At 36.7% G+C, this 22,560-nt stretch overlaps 1 long non-coding RNA gene across 1 annotated transcript; it reads left to right on the forward strand.

Annotated features, from left to right (window-relative positions):
• The first annotated feature begins 194 nt into the window (after positions 1 to 194).
• Positions 195 to 5,337, forward strand: LOC126737925 (uncharacterized). The gene is made up of 3 exons (XR_007661165.1): positions 195 to 410; positions 606 to 774; positions 3,614 to 5,337. It is a non-coding gene; the product is annotated as an uncharacterized LOC126737925 (long non-coding RNA).
• The last annotated feature ends 17,223 nt before the right edge of the window (positions 5,338 to 22,560 follow it).

Here is a 22,560-nt window from a genome sequence, read left to right on the forward strand (position 1 = left end):
GGTAATTACTGTTCCAAATTGATGACGTACAAAGGGCTAATTGGTGACGTCACGTATCTCAAGCGGTTATAACTATAACCGCTTGAACGTGTTTGGTTAATACCATTTAGGTAATTACCGATAGACTGGAATCGGTTTTTATTTCCTTAACCCTTAGTCTCCCATGACCTTCAAATTGTTTATAACATTAACCAGCTGACGGTACTTTAAAGTCCCATGTTTATAAAAGCCCATAAAACCTCTTTACATGTAAAAAATGCTTTTAAATTCTAACGATCCTTTTAAGTACCTATCGGTAAATACAAAATTTAGGTTGCCACTACTTGCTTTGACATTTCATGCTTTCAGTTTATATTTGTGTTCTGTGACTTCTGTGGCTGACCGTGACAGTGCGTGGTGTGATAAATTTGGTATGTATTTTTCTAGTTTTTTATTAGAAATTTTAATTTTTAAAGTTATTTATGGTAAAATTCCTGTTTTGTTTATGTTAAAAGAGTATACTAGAATAATATTTATACAATTTTTATTAAATAACACCACTTATGACCCCTAGTTCAGAGTGGTACTTATAAGTACCGTTGGGATAAATAACGTTGCATTTTTAGATTTGAAGACAGTATACAAAAATGGCAAAGAAAAACTTTTATACAAAAAAGTTGTCTGACTCAGAATTGCTGGAAATTATAGAGGATGAAGATTTTTATTTAGATGAATATTTTCCATCTTTTAATGATCCTGACACTGATATGGAGGATTTTGATGCGGTTGAAGAAGGTATGTGTAATGTGTATACTTAAAGTTTATTGGTGTCTAGATACTTATATCCATGTATATATTATTTATATTTACATAATATATATATATATACAGGGTGTCATTGAAATGGTGTAAAAAAATTCGGGGGGTGATAGTACTCCTAAAAATTTTAAAAAAAGTTCCTATAACTATAGGGTGGAATAATATGCATATTAATAAATATGCATATTAAGGGAGTTAGGGGCACTGAAAGGGTAAATTTAAAAAACGGTTTTTTGAAATTGTAGGCTTAAAAAACGAGATAAAATTTCGAAAAAAAATCCTCTGCCATAAATTTTGACCCAAAATCAAATGGTGATACTGAAAAATAATTTGGAAAATCGGAAAGGGTAGTTTTTGCAAGGGTAGGGGGTTAATTCGTGAATAACTTTTTTTAGGTTATTTTTTCGCAACGTGGGTTCATTTTTTAAAAACTACATACTTTTTCCTACAAAAAAGGTACTCTTGTTGCACATCGCCCAGAACGATGGTTTTCGAGAAAATTGAAGGCAAAAAGTTTGCTCTGATGGGCTGCTAACTGGTTAAACAACATAAACTTATGAAAGTTATGGGGTTTCAAAAGTAAACAAGTAGTTATTAAATAATTAATTGAAAAATCTAAATTTCATGATTTTTAAAACATCGTATTGCTTTAAAAAAACGAAATAAACCAATTACCAAAATTCCTTATTAAATGCATACTTATTTGATTCATTAGCCTAGTTTACACCGCGAGTACCAAATATTCAATACGCGGACCCAATCCCCTATTCTCAAACTCAACGTGCGCGAGTTGACAAGTTTACACGTAAATTATTCCAAATTGTGACTTAATAGGTTTGAGAATAATGTAGAGGTTTTAGTCCGCGTACTGAATATTTGGTACTCGCGGGGTAAACGTAGCTATTGAAGGTATGCGGTCTTATCACTTTATTTATTTTGCATGTACGCAAAAGAAATGTTCTGGTTCATAAATTATGTATTTTTGTCAGTTGATTGTTGTTGAAGTGTGCGTAAACGTAAAATTTCACAAATTATGGAATACCCTGTGTGTGAACTGGCAGATATACATTTTATTTATGGAAGAGCAAACGGAAACGGTCTTTTGGCTAAGCGCTTGTATGTCCAAAAATATCCAAATCGCAGGGCACCTTCTCACCGGATATTTGCGAGAATTCATCAGCGCCTAAGAGACACAGGTTCATTTGGACATAGAAACCAAGACCGTGGCCGTAACTTGATGGTACGTACACCTGATGTTGAGGAGCGCTTTTTAGCACATGTAGAGGAAGATCCGGGGATATCTGTAAGGAGAATTGCAGCGCGGGAAAACGTGAGTCGCCATTCTGTGTGGATGACTCTTAAAACTCAACTCCTGCATCCGTATCACATCCAAAGGGTACAAGCTCTTGCTCCGGCAGACTATCCCGCTCGAGTCATCTTCTGTCGTTGGTTATTAAGAAAACAGGTACAAGAACCCCTTTTTTTGGCAAATATTTTATGCACGGATGAAGCTGGGTTTACAAGAAATGGAATTTTCAATTACCATAATACACATCACTGGTCCGATGAGAACCCTCATGCTGTTGTGGAAAGTCGACACCAAATTCGATTCTCAGTTAATGTTTGGGCGGGAATTCTTGGCGATAGACTTATTGGACCATTTTTTCTACCCCCGAGGTTAATTTGACACCTTTTGAAAAGTCGCTTATTATTTATAATAATAAACATTTTAGGCTAAATGGTCAAAGTTACCTTAATTTTCTAATACATGATCTACCAGCACTTTTGGAGGAAGTTCCCATAGCACAGAGGCAGATCACGTATTTTATGCATGATGGTGCACCAGCTCATTTTCCGCTAGCGGTGAGGAATCATTTAAACCAAGTTTTTGAGAGGCGTTGGATAGGACGTGGTGGTCCACAAGCTTGGCCAGCAAGATCACCAGATCTTAATCCATTAGATTTCTACTTCTGGGGCCACTTGAAAACTTTGGTTTACTCAGTGCCGATTAATACTGAAGAGCAACTACGTCAACGCATTATCGACTGTTCCAATCAAATTCGTACAACCCCAGGGATATTCCACAGGGTACGCAGATCATGGAGAAGAAGAGCAGATGTCTGCATTGAAATGAATGGTGGTCACTTTGAACATTTACTATGAATGAATTAAGAAATGCATTATTTTAATAAGGAATTTTGGTAATTGGTTTATTTCGTTTTTTAAAGCAATAAGATGTTTTAAAAATCATAAAATTTAGATTTTTCAATTAATTATTTAATAACTACGTGTTTACTTTTGAAACCCCATAACTTTCATAGGTTTATGTTGTTTAACCAGTTAGCAACCCATCAGAGCAAACTTTTTGCCTTCAATTTTCTCGAAAACCATCGTTCTGGGCGATGTGCAACAAGAGTACCTTTTTTGTAGGAAAAAGTATGTAGTTTTTAAAAAATGAACCCACGTTGCGAAAAAAATAACCTAAAAAAAGTTATTCACGAATTAACCCCCTACCCTTGCAAAAACTACCCTTTCCGATTTTCCAAATTATTTTTCAGTATCACCATTTGATTTTGGGTCAAAATTTATGGCAGAGGATTTTTTTTCGAAATTTTATCTCGTTTTTTAAGCCTACAATTTCAAAAAACCGTTTTTTAAATTTACCCTTTCAGTGCCCCTAACTCCCTTAATATGCATTTTCCGCCCTATAGTTATAGGAACTTTTTTTAAAATTTTTAGAAGTACTATCACCCCCCGAATTTTTTTACACCATTTCAATGACACCCTGTATATATTTATACTAATGTATTTTTAGGTCCATTAGCAGATGTATTTTCCAGTGACAATTCTAATAATCAAGCCGAAGAAATTTTAGAAGATACAAATAAGGTGATGAATAGTGAACAAAAAGAAGTTACAGAACAGATAGAGAGTGAATTCGATCTAGAAAATATAAATGACAATGAAACTGAAGGTGATCAAGAGGAAAACGACAAAAATGTCGAATCAACAATACAAAGAAAATGGGAAAGAAGATTAGCAAAAGCTCCTGATTTGCCAGAATATAATCAACCAGCAGGAATTAATGAAAACGAGTTTATTGAATGTGATACGGCTCTTGCGTTTTTCTAAAATTATTAGCTCCAGCTGTAGAAAAAATTGTTTTTCAGTCAAACCTTTATGCTGTGCAAAAAGGGAAGTCATTAAATTTAACAGAAAATGAATTTTTGTGCTTTCTTGGAATAAATTTCTTGATGGGCTACCATCAACTGCCCAGCCTATCATGTTACTGGAATACTAGTAGAGATCTCCATGTTGCTTTGGTAAGTGAGGCAATGTCAAGAAACCGCTTTCAAAAAATATTAATGACAACAGCCTTTTATCTAAGGAAAACAAAGATAAAGTGTATAAAGTCAGACCATTATTCAACATTTTGAATAATCAATTTAAATTTCTTTATTATGGAAGTCGGGAGTTATCATTGGATGAATCTATTGTCAAATTTAAGGGGAGGAGCGTGCTAAAGCAGGTTAACCCCATGAAACCAGTCAAACGTGGATATAAGCTTTGGTGCCTGTCAGATCAATATGGATTTATTAAAAAATTTGACATATACCAGGGAAAAAATGAGATAATAGAGACAAAATATAAAGACCACACTTTGGGTGAGAGGGTAGTTTTACATATGACCGAGGAGGAAAGAGGTAAAAAAAAGTTGGTTTACTTCGATAACTATTACACCACGATAAAGTTGTTGGAAATCTTACGTGGTCAAGATATATTTGCGTGTGGTACAATTAGAAATAATAGAAAAAGATTACCTAAAAATATGAAGTCTGATAAGATGTTGGAACGAGGGGCAGCAGATATGATGGTATCTAACACCGATATCACATATTTTAAATGGAAGGAAAATCGTGTTGTCCATGCGGCCTCAAATTTTCATGGCACAGAAGAAACCATCATACAGAGAAAAGATAAAACTGGAAAAAATGTGACATAACTGCACCATGTGCAATAAAAAATTATAACAAATATATGGGAGGGGTTGATCATGCAGATCGATTGCGGTACTGTTATTCAATTGACAGACGATCAAAAAAATGGTGGCACCGTTTATTTTGGGCTATGTTTGAAATTACATTTGTTAACAGCTACAATGTATCCAAGCACTTTTTAGATTTAGGTTCTAGCAAAGATTTGCTCACATTTAGGAGAGATTTAACTATGGGGCTAATAAACAGGTCTCCTTTACAAAAAATCAGGAAAAGATTGTCTGATGGATCATTAAATCCTACAAAAAGAAGAAAGTACAACTACAGTGTACCAGATAGTGTAAGGCTTGAAAACCTTGGTCGTCATTGGGTGCAGTTTCAAACACGCCGTGGAAGATGTGAACAATGCAGTTCAAGAGGTATTCAATCAAAACCCTATTCGATTTGTTCAGCATGTAAAGTTTTTTTGTGTTGCAACGAAAAAAAACAATGTTTTACTGAATATCATGAAATTACTTGGTAATAAAATTTATTTTATTTTGTACACTGGAGTTTTTTTATTGTGGTAAATATCCCAACGGTACTTCTATGTACCACTAAAAAAAAATTAATAAGAAAATACAATTTTGCAAAAACTCATTTTGATAAGTGATAGCACTATATTTTTAAATCAGAATTACAAAAAACATTTAGTAAATCTAATAGATTTCTGGTCTTGGGATTTGAAGGTACCAGAATTTAGCGGTACTTACAAGTGCCGTAAGTAGATTAAGGGTTAAATCAAATAATTAAGCGATGAAACGACTTTAAAGCTAAAGGCGCGCTTAGACGGTTCAGTTTGGGTGATCATTTCGGATGGATCATCCAAAGTGATTTTGACAACAATGTTTATACGGATCTACCAAATTGAATTATTCAGTTCACTAAAAAATGGCGCCAAATGAAGTTGTACGTACAGGCGTTCTGATAATCAGTGAATATCTTTTAAGTAAATTAAGAAAAATAAAACGTAGAAAAATAAGAAGATGGTGGATACAGCCATGGATAAATCGACGAAATATCAGTGGCGAAGCGTACGAGTAGACTAAGGTAGACACTGTCTACCCAAAATTATTTAGTTATTTGTCATTAATTGATCACGTAATTATTTCATGTAATTGTTAAATTAAAATTAAAAAAAAATAACACAGAACATAGTCGCTATCCTTACTATTATTATATAGTATCTAAACATGATTAATCCGAAGGCGCGCCCCGCCTGCCGCACCGATTAAGATAAAAATACAGGGCTAATTAATGTATACGAGCCCCAGGAAGACACATTGATATTTGTCTTCCGAAATTTGGAGTATATAATCGAATCATGTATCAAGCAGGCTACAGAGGTCCCGCCGCATCAGCATTCAGCCTATTACGTATGCAAAATTTACTCGCGGGAAAGACATTCGAGCTTTTGTCTATCGAAGTCGACCAGCTATTTTATTATGCTGTTGAGGGTTATTGTTTATTGACACGCTTGATCTGGTCGGCCGCAATACATCTTCAGTTTTGTTTCGTTTTGATGAATCTGCATTTGGTGTGGGCGCGTGCTATAGTAATTTAATAATTAGTATTTTTATTTTTGGGTGTATAGAAAAGGTTTTTTAGTGGATATTTTAGTGGTTATTTATGAACGACTGTTCGATATTGGCAATTGTATTTTAGTTGTGTTTTTTGTAAGTAGTATTTATTTTTATCTATCTATCTTTTAATGCTAGTAGTAATTATTTTTTTCGTTTTTATATCACTACATAATTTTTCTCTTTGAGTTAATATTTCATGCGCTTTCATTCTCTATTTCATTAAAGTGAATAATATTGAATACACATTTTTTTCTAATTAACGATTTTTATTGTTTGTCGACCCGAAAAAAAAGTTCACGCTTCGCCACTGCGAAATATAATAGGTGCGTCAACTTGTTTGTTATAAGAATGGATTGCCGAAGATCAACCAATGTTTAAAAATCATTTAAGAATGTCTGCAGCACAATTTGAATAGCTACTTGAAAAAGTGGCGCCACTAATTCAAAAAGAAAATAAAAATATGAGAGAAAGTATTTGCCCCAGGCTAAAACTGCACATTGTACTTAGATATCTTGCAGCAGGCGATTGCTTTGCAACACTAGAAGCATTATACCGTGTACCAAAATGTTCTATCTTTCAGTTTTTACCAGAAGTATTGGACGCTATTTACAAAGTTCTTAAAGTATATTTAAAGGTAAGTAGTAGTTAGGTATAATATGGTTATATTACATTAAAATAATAAGGCACATACTTTTAATATAATCTGTGAATATAATGAATATTTATTTACTGGTAATCAACAGTAGACAAGGCTTGTGACAATATATCCTGAGATGTCTGTTCTGGGTTAGTTTCGTTTTAGACAGCACTTTCTACAAAGTTCGGCAGCTTAGGCGACTGTAATGTTGAAGGAATAGGGGTGGCAGAGTAGGAATTTATTACATAGGATGTTGTCGAGTTTGGCATCTGACTATTCGGCGAAGGCGAGTAGGTCTATTGTGGAGAATATTGGGAAAGGGGTCCAGGGGCATCCGTTTCAGTTGTGTTGACTGACTTTTACAGAAGTGATCAAATTCATGCTCACTTTCTGTGGCAAAATTATATGCAGGAAGTGCAGATAATTTATCAATCGTCCTTTCTACATTCTCAACTTCAGAAAAACGGCTCTTTTTTGAAGATGGAGCTTTCCAGTCTCTCTGGGTGTTATCTTTTGTGACTCTTTTATGTGCATCGTCATTTGCTAATGCTTCTACAGGTGTGGCATCTGTATCGTCAATATCTTGAGTCGGGCTTGATTTACGATGTGGAATCTGAAATAAATAGATATTGTTTATTAAATTGAATGGTACACGTTCATACATATTTTTTTATTCATGCACAATTTTTTTTTAAAGTACAACATTTTTTTTACATCGTTTATTCATTGCAGGTTGGCACTATAATGGAGGAGTGGGAAAAAGTAATGAAGGATTACTACACTCTTTGGTACTTTCCTAATTGTTGCGGGGCTATGGACGGCAAACATGTTGCGATACGGTGCCCTAAGAAGAGCGGTTCTTATTTTTTTAACTATAAAAAAAACGTTTAGTGTCATTCTTTTTGCAATTGTAGATGCTAACTACAACTTTTTATATATTGATGTCGGTACGAATGATAGAGCAAACGATGCACTAGTATTTTTCAAATGCACATTTAATGAAGCCTTTGAGAATAATTGGCTAAATATACCAAAAAATGGTGTCGACGCTTTTCCTCTTAGAACCTATCTCTTAAAACCTTACAGCAAAAAATCATTATACGACGAAGAAAAGATATTTAATTACCGGCTATCCAGGGCGCGTCGCGTGGTAGAAATGCGATTGGCATTCTCGTGTCGCGTTTTCGAATATTTGAAAAGGCCTTTCCGCTGCAAGTAGAAACAACTGAACTAATAGTGAAAAACAACATGAGGTGTTCTTCATAACTCAGGACAACTTCTTCTCGACAAAACCCATACTTTAATGCAGAATTGGTTGATACTGAACTATGGGAGCAAGGCAGGATTTTATCTGGAAATTGGCGGCAGGTTACACATGATGGTCTTAGAGATATTAAACTCACGATAAGTAACAACTCTAAGAGATCTGCTACAGACTTGCGTGAAAATTACGCAAAAGAGTTTTGTTCCACAGAAATTGTCCCGTGGCAATGGAAAATGATTTAAACTCCAATAATTTAAATTTCTTTATGATTTACGTTGCTAATATAGTTATTTAAGTGAGATTTTATTGGAAATCTCCAATAATCACACCTCTTATTTTGGAAATATTGAGTAGACAAAGAATCATACTTACTTTAGTTGCTGTGCTAGTCCTTGGTACACATACTGCATTTAAAAAAGAATCTGCTAGTTTATACCAAAAAAGTTTAGGTACGTAAATATCATCTGACCCAACTCCACTCTTTGTTGACTGATTCACTTTAGCCAGCTCGGATGAGTATCTTGTACGGATTGTTTTTATTTTTAATTTAACATCTTCAACTGTGACCTTTTCGATATTTAACTCGTCGACGATTTCCTTTAAAGCTCTTTCTCGGACAGTTTTACTTTTATACTCTTCTATTTTCGTATTACACAAGCACTGTCGGTCTTTAATTAAGTTCAAAATTAACGGAGTATGATCTTCCTTCCACTTAAATGTTTAATAATTTTACGTTGTAGAACGCTGATAAAAATGCTATAAACAACTAGCCGCAGTAAATAACAGCCACCAATCATGCTAGATTTTCAACCATTCATTAATCACTGTACGCCGCGCCGGGAATGTTTACATGGTTCACTTTTAATGATTCATCCGCGATGAATCACCGAAAGTGAAACAAAGTAGAGCGGGTTCAATTTTATTTCATCTTCATCTTGGATGATCACTTTCGATGAATACTAGTTTAGACGATTCACTTCTATTTCACTTTCGATGATTCATCCGAAATGATCACCCAAATTGAACACCCAAATTGAACCGTCTAAACGCGCCTTAAGTTTTCGGTTATGTATCTGCCCATTGCGTCGGATAGCAACCGCAAGCTGCAGCGGCTGGCAGTGCGGCTTGTTAGTTACTTTTTAGTTCTTCTTCTTCTGTTGTGGGTGTCTGTTGTGGTTGTGTAGCGACTTAGACTATTAACCATGTACTATTCCCTCTGCTGGCGTCTGTACTTTAGCAGGGCTCCTTTTTCTTTTTAGCTTCCCTTTACCAATCTTTGCTGGCTTAAGGGGAGCTGATTTTTTTGTGTTCTCACGCCCTCGCTATGTAGAATGGGTTGAGGCTCTTCTGTTTCGAGGCACAGTCAGGGGCGTACCCAGGTAGAGGCAGGGAGGACAACTGCCTCCCCCTGCCCTCTATCTTCTTCCAGGGAAAGGGCAGGAACCTCCCCCTAGAAGATAAAATAAACGCCAATTTTCCTGGCAAGTAGGATTAAAAACGTGTTATCTACTCGCAAAATGAAATCAGTTATTTTGATTTAATATTTTTTTATTTATAATTTACAACATTCGACATAGTATATTATCAGCGACTTAATATAATTTAAATCTCCCGCGAAACCGTCGCCTCTCGTAGTTTCTAGGATTAAAGCCGAATATAATTGGAAGAAAACAACATCTAGCGCTATCTAGTTACGGGCGACAGTACTTTTTCCAGTAAAGAGAAGAAGAGAAATCTGAAATAGCATCAATTTATACGGTCAATAGCGACATCTTCTATTGAATAACAATACCACGAAGAAGGTTCTAGCTGGAAAGGAAAGGCAGTGATAGCAAGTATGAGACAAGGACGGAAATAGAGTCGAGAGTCGAGTATTTTCTACGTATTTCAGGAGCCGGAATATTTGATTATTTAAGTGGGATCATGAGGCAGAGCAAGACATTCAGTTCAACGAGAAAACGAATACAAATCAATTCAATCTCAATAGCGCATTTAGGGAACTAAATTCACTCATAAATTTAAACGAAGCTCTTAAGGCAGTACAACAATTTACACAAATCCTTCGAGAGGGAGGCGATACCTCAAAGGACAAGTTTGAAATTATGACACATTTCTTCAACGAAATTTTGCCTAACTATAAAATTTAGTGTTTTCAGGATGCATGTTGGAATGTTAATGGAATAATTAACAAACTTGGGGAGTTTATTGATTTCATAAATTCGCGCAGGATAGATATTATGATTGTCACTGAAACAAAATGATCTAACACGAGTATTATCTGATATGAGATTTAATTAATGTTTACTACGCAACAATTGGAGACTGGAAATATTACTCTGTGGATATCAAATGGATATCAGAAAATTCTTTGAAAGAGGTAAGTCAAAACAAAACAAAACCTAATATGATTATTTGATTTCTTTGTTCAAACCACAAATTTAATGAATTTTGAATATCGCAATTTTACTCTTACTCATAGCAAGTCCAAAGTAAATGATATTTGAATTATTATAGGTATCTTGATTTTTTATTTTCCGTATTTTCGTCCTATGCCTAAACACCGTAAGAGTAATTTTGTGTATCCATTTTTTAGGGACAACACGCGAAAAAAGAAAAAAGGTCAGGAAAGTAGCAGTGGAAGCGGAAGCGATGAAAATGACAAATATAATAAAACTACTCATGTAATGCCAAGATCATTGCCTGCTAACATTGGACAAGCGTCACATTCTCCAGCAGAACCTGTAAATTTATCTGTTGCCAACTATTGCTCTCCATCAACGTCCCAACAAATTTATGACATCAACGTCGATCCTGAAATTATAGTGGACGATGGCTATCATGAAAATGGTCTGGGTCGTTATGTTGGCTACCCAGCTATCGACTGAAAAGAAGAGGGAGTTGTTAAAAAATCCTTGGATCCCGCCCAGAAATTAAGATTTTGAAAGTAATGCAAGCCATTTGAAATGAAAATTTAATCATGCTTGGTTGGATCAATATGCACCATGGCTAGTATATTCGAAGGGACTAAAAGGTGCTCTTCGTAAGCATCGTGTCTTGTTCCCTCCGCCCATCAGCACTGTGGGAGGAATTTTAGGATCATTTATGGTCATTATGTCCATATAAAGTTCAAAAATATGCATGAAGACTACTGAAAGCATGCAACGACCAAACTTCACCTAACAGCGACAAGTGCTGCTGACAATTTTCTTGAAAATTTTCCTGTAGACATTTAACTGCAAAGTGGACACCAAAAAGCAATCGATGAAAACAGACATTGACAGATTGTCATCAATTTTTTCTTGTATAGTATTTTGCGGTACACATGATATGCTTCTTAGGGGAAAACCAACAGATGAAGGAGTTTTATTAGATTTATTGAAGTCGAGAATCAATTCAGAGGACCACAAATTAAAGAGTCGCCTGGAAAAGTGCGCGTCGCAATGCAGTTTACACATCGCCAAAAATACAAAACGAATTGATAAATTTATGTGGCGAAGTTATTAAGGAGAATATAATAAGTGGGGTTCAGAAGACCATGGCTTACGCAGTCTTAGCTGATAAAACAGCAGATGTAGCTGGAAAAGAACACCTGTCAATAGGCGTGCGATTCTACGACGAAAGCAAAAGGAAAATCAGAGAAGAATTTGTAGGGTTCGTTGAACTAAAAGCACAAAATGCTTTAACAATTGCCGAAACAGTTGACAATCTCTTGATTAGTTCTAACGTCCCAACCGAAGATTGCGTAGGGTTTGGATTCGATGGCTGTTTTACAATGGCAGGAAAAGATACCGTCGTGCTTTATATTTTCATTATTCAAGTCACAAACTTAACCTTGTTGTGAATGATGCGAATGCAGTGCCAGAAATTAGAAATACTGTCGCCACTCTCAGAAAGTTATAACTTTTTTCAGAAAATCGACTACACGTCGAAACTACGCTCCAAACCTATCACGATTGTGTGAGACGAGATGGTCCGAAAAATATAAATTAATCAGAAAGTTTTCTCAAAATTTCCCAGAACTTGTGATATCTCTAGAAACGTTATCCCTAGAGGGAAATTTTGCCACTAGAAAATCTGCATATCAGTTGCATTCAGCCGTTACAAAACCAGTGTTTATTATTGCTCTACAAACAATAGCCAAATATTCAGCAGTTTTAGAACTAGTACTTAGCCAAGCTAAATCAATCGACATGATCTGGGTGGGGGAACACATAAAAAATATCAAGGACATTCTCAGAAATGACCGCGAGTTTCCTGATAGAATAAGTAATGAAATGCTTCAAAAAGCGCGAGCTGTTGCAATGGATTTGAACATAGAAATTTCGGTTCCACGTCTTGCTTACAAGCAAACACATAGAAGAATCCGCCATCAGACAATGATAACAAATATTGGCGGCGTTCCCTGATAATACCATACATTGATTTACTCATTTCATCATTCGATTCTCCTAGGAAAATACTCCGGCGTTTGCTTTAAGTAAGCTTCATCCCTTGTATATGACCAAGACCAAAACCAGCATTACAGACGTACACAAGAACGCAGAATCATTTCAAGAATTTTATAACCTGAATATCACCGGAGAACTGAACCTTTGGCATAATTTATGGGCGAAGAAGGCTTTATCAGATGATCAATTAAGGGAGATAGAAGTAGTTGATCTATTCAATGAAGCCAACATTTTTTACCCAGCTGTCAGAAAGGCATTGTTTATTTTAAGCACTATCGGACGAATGGTCATAATATAATCTAAATATCTCGAAAAGGATAACGCGTATCTGGATTTTTGAAGTATACCTTTTTCAAGCAGAACTGTTTGCAATGCATATTTTAAATAAAAAGTTAAATTATATCAAGCCTAAAAAAAATCAGCCTTACAGAATTTAAAGAAAATAAAAAAGGTTTTGGGTGGCGCCCTCTATGACAAAATTCTAAAAAACGTTAATTTTAAGATTTGTTGTATACCATGTGTCGAAGATAAGGATGTCTATTATGGAGATCTTGGAAAACAACAGTTCCCCATAGGATTATCTGGTCGGACGAGAGTATGGAATTTTTAACTGGAGAAATATCTATTGTTGGTCAAGGGACAATCCCTCAATATACCGAATGGCTAGGCATCAGCACCATTTTGGTTTTAATATGTGGTTTTGGAACAAATTTATTGGGCCTTTTTTACGACAACTCATTTTTCCAGAGCATTATCGCAATTTATTGGAACCCGATTTGGAAGAACCCTCGGACAACTTATCGCTTGCAAGGGTTAGAAACTGTTGATTTTAGCAGGATCGTATTCCCACGCAAAATGTCCTGATCATGCGTGAGTATTTATTGAACAGATTTCATGTATAGGTTCAACAGTTTCGTGGCCCTCTTGTTCGCTGGACATAGTTCCGCTTGACTTTTTCCCTTGGAGTTTTGCAAAAACTATGTTTACAAGTGTGTTTTTGAATTTGAGGATCAGCTGAGGAGAATAGTTTTTGCTGCGTTCAAGAACCTTACACCTGATATGTTAAGAAATTTTTTTATATTCGCGTATTTTAATTTAAAATTTTGAGGCAAGAGTAATAATAACCGACTACTCCATACTCAGCGTCATCATTTCACTGCCTACTAAACCAAACTATTAGGAATTCAATAAAAACCCATTTTGTCTAATTTAAATATTGCAGAATCATATTCTGTCATATATCGTTGCATTCGTAATAAAATATGCTATTTAATACAGGGTATACTTTTTTTACGTGCCATATAAAAAAATTAGGTTAATGATGGTTTCTCCGAAACGAAACGTCGTATGGAGAATATCTCAATGCTGTTTTTTAGAGCTTAAAAAGTGGTCATAAGAATGTGTCTATTCCTTTAAATAATGTCGTGTTGAAAAAATACAACGAAATCGGAAAATTTCGGTTTTTAGGCATATCTCCGGAACTACTCGGAATTTTAAAATTTTCTAAACGGCATATTGTTAAGCTTGAAAATGCGCACCTTTTCATTTAACCATCTTTGTATTTTTTTACTTTTTTAAGATCCCCATGATAGACATGCTTATCTTGGACAGACTATATAAATAATTATTGTCCATAATTTATTAAAAACGAAGAATTGGCCAAAATACATTAAATATATCACCCTGTGATGGTGGTCTTTGACTTTCGGACTAGGAATACTTTACTTAACCTCTTTTTTTTTAAGGAATTTGCTGTTAAATCATTTACTATTATTTATGGGACATCCTGTATATCAAACTACAAATACGCAATGAATATAAGTTGTATATATCAAACGCCGAAAGGAATATTTCTTTGGACCCATCTAGCTTTTGGAATTTTATTGGTTCTAAGAAGGCTGGCACCAGGATTACTGGTATGATGAGGCTACCTAATGACGTGGTAATTAATGACCCACAAGACATAGTTGATGCTCTTGCACTGTTCTTTGGTGAGGCATTTATACAATCAAATTTCATTAACCATTCGTCGACTTCTGATAATGTGCCCCACTTTGACATTTCCAACGTTGATGCTTCCCAGATTATTTTGGCTAGTAAAAAACTCAAAAATAAGTTAACATCTGGTGTAGATGGTGTTTTCAACTTAATACTGTCAACAGAACAGATTCCTGAAATTTGGAAGACTGCTAAAATAATACCTATTTTAAAAGCTGGGGACTCATAAACTTCAGGTCAATCTCATTACTCTGTAACTTCTCATAAATTTTCGAACTTATCCTGAATTGGTCGCTATTTAGTCACGCAAAAGAACTCATCTCTGTAGACCAACATGGATTTTTTAGCGGCTGATCATGTGTTACTAACTTATCCTGTCTGTCTAGCCACATCTGTGAATCACTTGATGTTAATACTCAAGTTGTTATGTTATAAATATTATCCCGGCAAGACTATCCGGTTTACAGGGGCTATTTCTAGGGAGTTGAGTTTGTTCGACAGTCTTGGTTTAAGAGTTCTAAACAACAAGAACAACTCCCTAGATCTGATAGGTTCCAGAAACCCTGTTAAATTTAAAAGATGGAACAAAAAAAAAAGAACCTATCAGGCCGGCTTCGTGGGTTCTCTGTATGGTCAGTTGCCTCAGTCACACTCACTCACTCAGCAGTAAAACACCTTAATTTAATTTAAATAGGGTGTTTATTAAAGTCTTCATACTCAATAGCTTAATTTATCAGAAACAAGGAGTTAAATCTACATGGTAAGTAAATATAAGTAAATATACAAGATGGTTTTAAAAAGGTAAACAAAAATAAATAAAAGATATATATATATATACAAGTTTATAACCCAAAGGTAGATACCTGAATTCGTCAGTGATCACTTCGGAAGCATTACATAATAAGGCGTAACATTGAATTGTTTTAATGTAGATAATTATACCATAAATATAGTTACTTAAGTTTTAAATATTAAAATGAGAAAGTGATAATAAATTCATGTTAAATCATACAAAAAAAATCAAAAGAAGAATATGGTTAAGATTAAAAGAATGTGCTTACGGGTCAAGAAAGAATGTGCTTACGGGTCAAGTTCCATGGTGTTCTTCTTTCGGGGGCGAGAGCCCGCGATGGGCAATTTTTCACCACATAGGGCTTACGGCATGATGTGTGTTGACGGGGCTAAGGGCGGCGAAATTATTTTTCAGGCTTCAGGGCGAAATCCTCATCACTGCTGGGTCACGGCTGGCGGTTTACACTGTCATATTTAAGGAGCCCTAAGAGAGATTTCTCAATGGAAACACGGAACACCAAATAAAATGTCACCAACGGTGAAAACTACTTACGAAGTTTCGAGAGGCATCAAACTACTAAAACCCATCCTGCTTCAAAAATATTTCGTTGAAACTGAAGAAACACTAATGCATTTTAGTTTTAGATGTTATTTTAACAAAAAAGGTGCTGGCGGAGAGAGATGATAATAGATTTATTTCAAACCTCTCTCCGTCACAGCGGGCAGCACGGTTCACTCTTGACGGACGCAGGAGCTGGAAAGACCCCCAGATGCGTCGCGGAACTGCTTAAGTAGTAGTCCAAAAGACGTCTGGGCGCAAGACCGGAGATTGAGGAACTTCACTCGTTACTTTATGGGTTTAGCCGCTATGGGCCCAACCAAAACCCATACATAGGTCACTAATAAGCAAACCATAGAGTGCCTAGTGGAAAGTACAATTACGGGCCAAATCGTAATAATTCGACACGCGGCGCCACTGGCGTCCGCTTTAGTATACCGGTTGACCAATTCAATTGCCGTGAAATCTTCTCCATGCACAGCATATTGTAAACAATAACAAAGAATTAAAATGGTGATAATATTGATAGTGGTTTAATGAAAAATATTGGCGAATTCCATTAAGAGTCGAAGGCAATTGTAATTATGGTGGGTGTCTCAGTTTTGAAAGAAAAATTTAGAATAAAGTCATTTTTAAATATTTTAACCAAATGAATAAAAGTTAGGATTCTCCAGATCCCGTCTAAAGCGTAATTAATCCTGCAACAACTTCCCCTCTTCCCCCAAGAGAATTACCAGAAAAGTAATTCTCATGCGAAGAGAAGTAAGCATCCAACTGGGAAGAGAAGTAAAGAATGTGCGAACAATCTAATTATTTGAAAATGCTATTCAAGCATTAAAATAAGTCAGAAAAATTAAAACTTCAAATTGATTGACTCATGGAATAATAATACTATAATAACCAACGAAATACCAAATAACACAAAATTTCTAGTAATTTCTGATAGAATTCCTAATCGGAAATCTAAAATGCTTCAAGTGGTAGGCCTTCACCACAAGAAACTTCACTAGAAAGAGAAAAACAAACAAGGTAGCTACTATCCAATAACCGCAAAAACATCAAAATACCCAGTCCGCACAGCTTTGAGGAAAGAAACTGGAGAAAAAGAAATTATATTTGAATTGAAAAATCAAAAGAACTAATAAGTAAAACACAAAAAAAAAACATACGTCCCGACCAGTAAGCAAAATCGATAAAGTCTAATCGGAATCGGAATCAACGAGTAGCTCTTCTTTTGGGATCTTTTTCAAATCTTTAACATGCCAAGCACCCTTAAACTTGCGCTTTTCGTCAATCAGTTCATAGACTACCGGAGATAACTTCTTCTTTATTGTAAAGGGGCCCAAAAATTTTGGTGCGAGTTTGGCGGTAAAGTTTTTACTAGCATCAGAAAGATCGTAATTTTTGCGATAAACTCGCTCACCGATCTCAAAACTAATTGGTCTTCGTCGAAGATTATAACGATTCTTTGATCTTTGATGCGCCGCTTTCAGTCTTTCCTCAACGTCCCTATATACTTTACTTAATTCACGTGAACGTGCCATAAAGTCGCCAACCGTGATACTGGGAACATCCCTATTATTGTGTTGGTCGCCCGAGGGCATATATTCTCTGGAAAAATTCATAAAATAGGGAGTGAGCCCGGTGGCTTCATGCACCGAAGATCTTATGGCAGAACCAACCTTAGGTAGAAGTCGATCCCAATTCTTATGATTATCCTCAATATAACAACTTAACATGGTTTTAAGGACTTGATTCACACGCTCCACGGGGTTGGCCTGGGGATGATAAGCCGGAGTATATCGGATATTGACCTTATACTGCTCACACAGTTTGGAAAAAAGTTCACCTCGAAATTGAGCACCATTATCGCAAATAAGAAATTGGGGAACACCAAAAATGAGAAAAACTTGTTCCTCTATAAGACGACAAATCATAGGGGCCTTAGCTGAGCAAAGAGGGAAGAACAAAGGAAATTTAGTGAAGGTATCCAAGACGACCAATACGTATTTGTAACCCTGAGTAGAACGAGGCAAGGGCCCAAAAAGATCGACGCTAATCGTGTTCCATGGCTTCAAAACTTGAGTTTGTTGTCCCATTAATCCGTGTCGCTCCCGGAGGGGCTTTTGCGAAATACATTTGGCGCAATGCCTAACATATCGGAGGACATCAGCTCTCATTTTTGGCCAATAATAACGACGCTTCAATCGTTCGTATGTCTTCATGACACCACCATGACCAGCCAAGGGATGATCATGATTTTCTTCCAAAATCATACGTCTTCGATCCTTGGGTACTACTTCCTTCCAGAAATCTTCATCATCTCGAAGAGACGGGTAAGAACATTTCACATACTTGTAAAGTAAATTTCCTTCAATTCGCCATTGGGGATAATTAATAGGATTCTCTACGACCTGATTGAAAACTCTTCGATACCACTTATCTGCAACTTCTGGTTCCTGGTATACACTCAATTTAGCAATCTCTGGCACAGCTCTACTGAGAACATCCGGCACAACATGATCTTGGCCCTTTCTATGAATAACCTCAAAATCGAATTGTTGCAACCGCAAAACCCATCTGGCAAGCCGTCCTGTTGGTTCCTTCAGACTATGAATCCATTTCAGACTATGATGATCTGTTATCACTTTAAAGGAGTATCCCTCTAAGTAGGGTCGTAATTTCTCGCAAGCATAAATAATGGCCAACAGTTCTCTCTCTGTGGTGGAAAAATTCCTCTCTGCTTTAGACAGAGATCGAGATATGTAACAGATAACATGTTCACCATCATCAAACTCTTGAGATAATACAGCACCGATCCCATACGCTGAGGCATCAGTCTGAACCAAAAAGGGTTTCGAGAAATCAGGACAAGTAAGTACAGGAGCGGAAACTAACGAATTTTTGATGTTCCGAAACGAATTTTGACATTCTGGGGTCCAGTTCCACTTTTTGTGTTTACAAAGAAGAGCGGTAAGGGGAGAAATAACAGTTGAGAACTGAGGAATAAAACGCCTGTACCAGGACGCCATACCGATGACACGTCGGACTTCTGTGGTGTTCTTTGGAGTCGGAATGTTCAATACGGCTGTCACCTTATCCGGGTCGACATGAAGTCCATCTTTATCGACAACATATCCTAAATACTTAAGTTCGGATCGACAGAATTTACACTTATCCTGAGAGAGTGTTATACCGGCTCTATGAAATCTCTGGAAAATCTCTTCCAAAACCTCTAAATGTTGCTGAAAAGTCTCAGAAATACAGATTACGTCATCTAAATAAACAAAGACATGTGGCTCCAAATCAGCTCCCAATAAGGTATCTACCAATCGCTGCCAAGTTGCAGGGGCATTCGTCAACCCAAATGGCATTCTCTTAAATCGATAAAGTCCCCGACCAGGGACAGAAAAACTAGTTTTATCACGTGAATGTTCATCAACCTCGATTTGCCAATATGCAGAGTTAACATCTAACGAAGTAAGATACTTTGCATTTCTTAATTTGTCCAAAATACTATCAATAAAAGGGATCGGATAAGCATCCTTAGCCGTAACAGAATTTAGTTTTCGATAGTCCACGCAAAATCTCCATTTACCATTACCTTTCGGTACTACTAAGGCAGGGAAAGACCAGGCAGATTGTGATGGCTCGATAATATCGAGTTGCAGCATGTTATCAACCTCCTCATCGATAATCTTTAGAGTGGCGGGTGAGTATCTATAAGGGCGCAAACGAATGGGTTGGGCATTACCAGTATTAATCTGATGCTTCACTAAATCTGTTCGACCAAGCTTACCACCCATTAAAGAAAAGTATTTTGAAGTCAATTTATCCAAGGCGGATCGCTGTTCGGGGGTTAAAGTTTCCTGAGGAATAATGGCTTCAGTGATACAGATGTCCTGAGACGGCACACCAAAATACCAACAACCATTTTGCAAATCAGGAACGACACCAACAGTTTTCCAAAAATCGGTACCCAATATCAATGGACAACTCAATTTCTCCACTACCAAAACACTGCAAACCGCTACCTTATCATACAAAACAATAGGTAAGTTAATTGCGCCAATCACTTTACTAGAACTATGATTTCCAAAATTGCACTGAGAAAAAGGTGATGATAACAATTGTATGTCTGAACGTTGTAATATATTCCATATGCTTAAACCAATAGCAGTAACATTTGCTCCAGAATCCAATAAGCCAATAAATTTCATACCAAATATCGAGACTTCGAGATGAGGACGATCATCACCCTTGCACTGTGCGAAGGCGTAATCTAGAATAGGGTAGCTGGGGTTACTAGTCGAGACCTTAGGAATCGAACTGATCTCTCGACTAACTAACAGTTCGCCCTTGGGTTTCCCGACCTACTACAATTTGGACATGAACGGGTAGTCACATTTTCCCGACCGCAACGGAAACAGTGTCGACGAAAGGGTTGTGGACAAGTACTACTCAAATGGCCAGTACTACGACAATTCCAACAAACCACCGGACCACGAGAATTCTGAAGGTGCGGTGAAGAATTCATTGTATGTACACGAGGGTTTCTTGGTCGCTGATACATCAACTCAGGCTCGGCGACATTATTAGGGTTTACTGGAGGAGGTTGCATGCGTTGAGTTCGCAATTGGATGTTCTCAATCTCTTGTGCTGCAAGTTCCAGCTCTGTGATGTTGGTGAAATTGTGAAGTGCAAGTTGATTTTGCAATGAGGGGAGCAAATTTCGGCGTATAATGCGAAGTTGCATTTCATTTTTTTCCCTATTATTCACTTTTACTATTGATTGGTGTTCCCTTCGTTTTCCATTGTTCCTTCAGGTTGCTGACCAGACCTCTATTCAGAGGATTCTTAATTTCCTAAATTATATTTTTCAAACAGGCATAATTGTTTTGGTATAAGGAACTTGCATTAAACAGATCTCACCAAGAATGTCCCGCTATCGTGAATGGGACCTTTCTTGTAAGGTTTATGTAGGTAATTTGGGTTCTTCAGCAAGCAAACATGAAATAGAGAACGCGTTCAGCAAATATGGTCCTCTGAGGAATGTTTGGGTTGCCCGAAACCCGCCTGGGTTTGCATTTGTTGAGTATGAAGACTTTAATAAACACCCTATTTAAATTAAATTAAGGTGTTTTACTACTGAGTGAGTGAGTGTGACTGAGGCAACTGACCATACAGAGAACCCACGAAGCCGGCCTGATAGGTTCTTTTTTTTTTTGTTCCATCTTTTAAATTTAACAGGGTTTCTGGAACCTATCAGATCTAGGGAGTTGTTCTTGTTGTTTAGAACTCTTAAACCAAGACTGTCGAACAAACTCAACTCCCTAGAAATAGCCCCTGTAAACCGGATAGTCTTGCCGGGATAATATTTATAACATAACAAGAGTTAATATTCGACATATTGAGATCTACCAATCAAGTAGGAATTAAATAAATTAAATAATCTCCCTGAAAAACCATACTGAGTTAATTTATGCAGCAAAATATAGTGATCTATCCAATCAAAGGCTTTTTGGAAGTCCGTATAAATAACATCGTACCGTACAGTATGGGGTTTCAAATATGGGCAAAATATTAGAGAAAGCGCCCTGGCTAGGGATAAATGTTTGTTGGAGAGCAGTGAAAAGAAAAGAGATATCGAATCGGGATGTAAGAGTGATGCTGCACCAGGAAGCTGTACGAAATCAGAACCAGGACCGTCATCTTCCCAAGTTTGTGATCTTTTTCTGTTGTGCAAACTTGGGAAGATGACGGTCCTGGTTCTGATTTCGTACAGCTTCCTGGTGCAGCATCACTCTTACATCCCGATTCGATATCTCTTTTCTTTTCACTGCTCTCCAACAAACATTTATCCCTAGCCAGGGCGCTTTCTCTAATATTTTGCCCATATTTGAAACCCCATACTGTACGGTACGATGTTATTTATACGGACTTCCAAAAAGCCTTTGATTGGATAGATCACTATATTTTGCTGCATAAATTAACTCAGTATGGTTTTTCAGGGAGATTATTTAATTTATTTAATTCCTACTTGATTGGTAGATCTCAATATGTCGAATATGAGGGCTTTAAATCGAAACTTTTTAACGTAGCGTCGGGTGTGCCACAGGGCTCGAACCTGGGTCCGCTCCTGTTTAGTTTTTTTATAAATGACTTGATCGAGTCACTTACTTGTCATAGGCTGGCTTTTGCCGATGATTTGAAGCTATATTTCGCTCTAGCTAGAGTCTAAGCTAGACTCGCTCCATCCTATATGTCCAATCAAAAAGATTGGAGGGAAGAGTGATATCTTCTATGCTTGCTCCATGCATCGCGCTGGAGTCGATCTACCGCAGCCAGCTCGTTTTCTGCCTCGTTTCTCTGTGTGTGCGGCTACACATAAAGCTGGTAACGGAGAAGGTGGCGGTGGTGGAGGTTTCGGAAACTGGTTACACATGT

Source organism: Anthonomus grandis, chromosome 6 (genome assembly GCF_022605725.1).
Source record: "Anthonomus grandis grandis chromosome 6, icAntGran1.3, whole genome shotgun sequence".
NCBI lineage: Eukaryota > Metazoa > Arthropoda > Insecta > Coleoptera > Curculionidae > Anthonomus > Anthonomus grandis.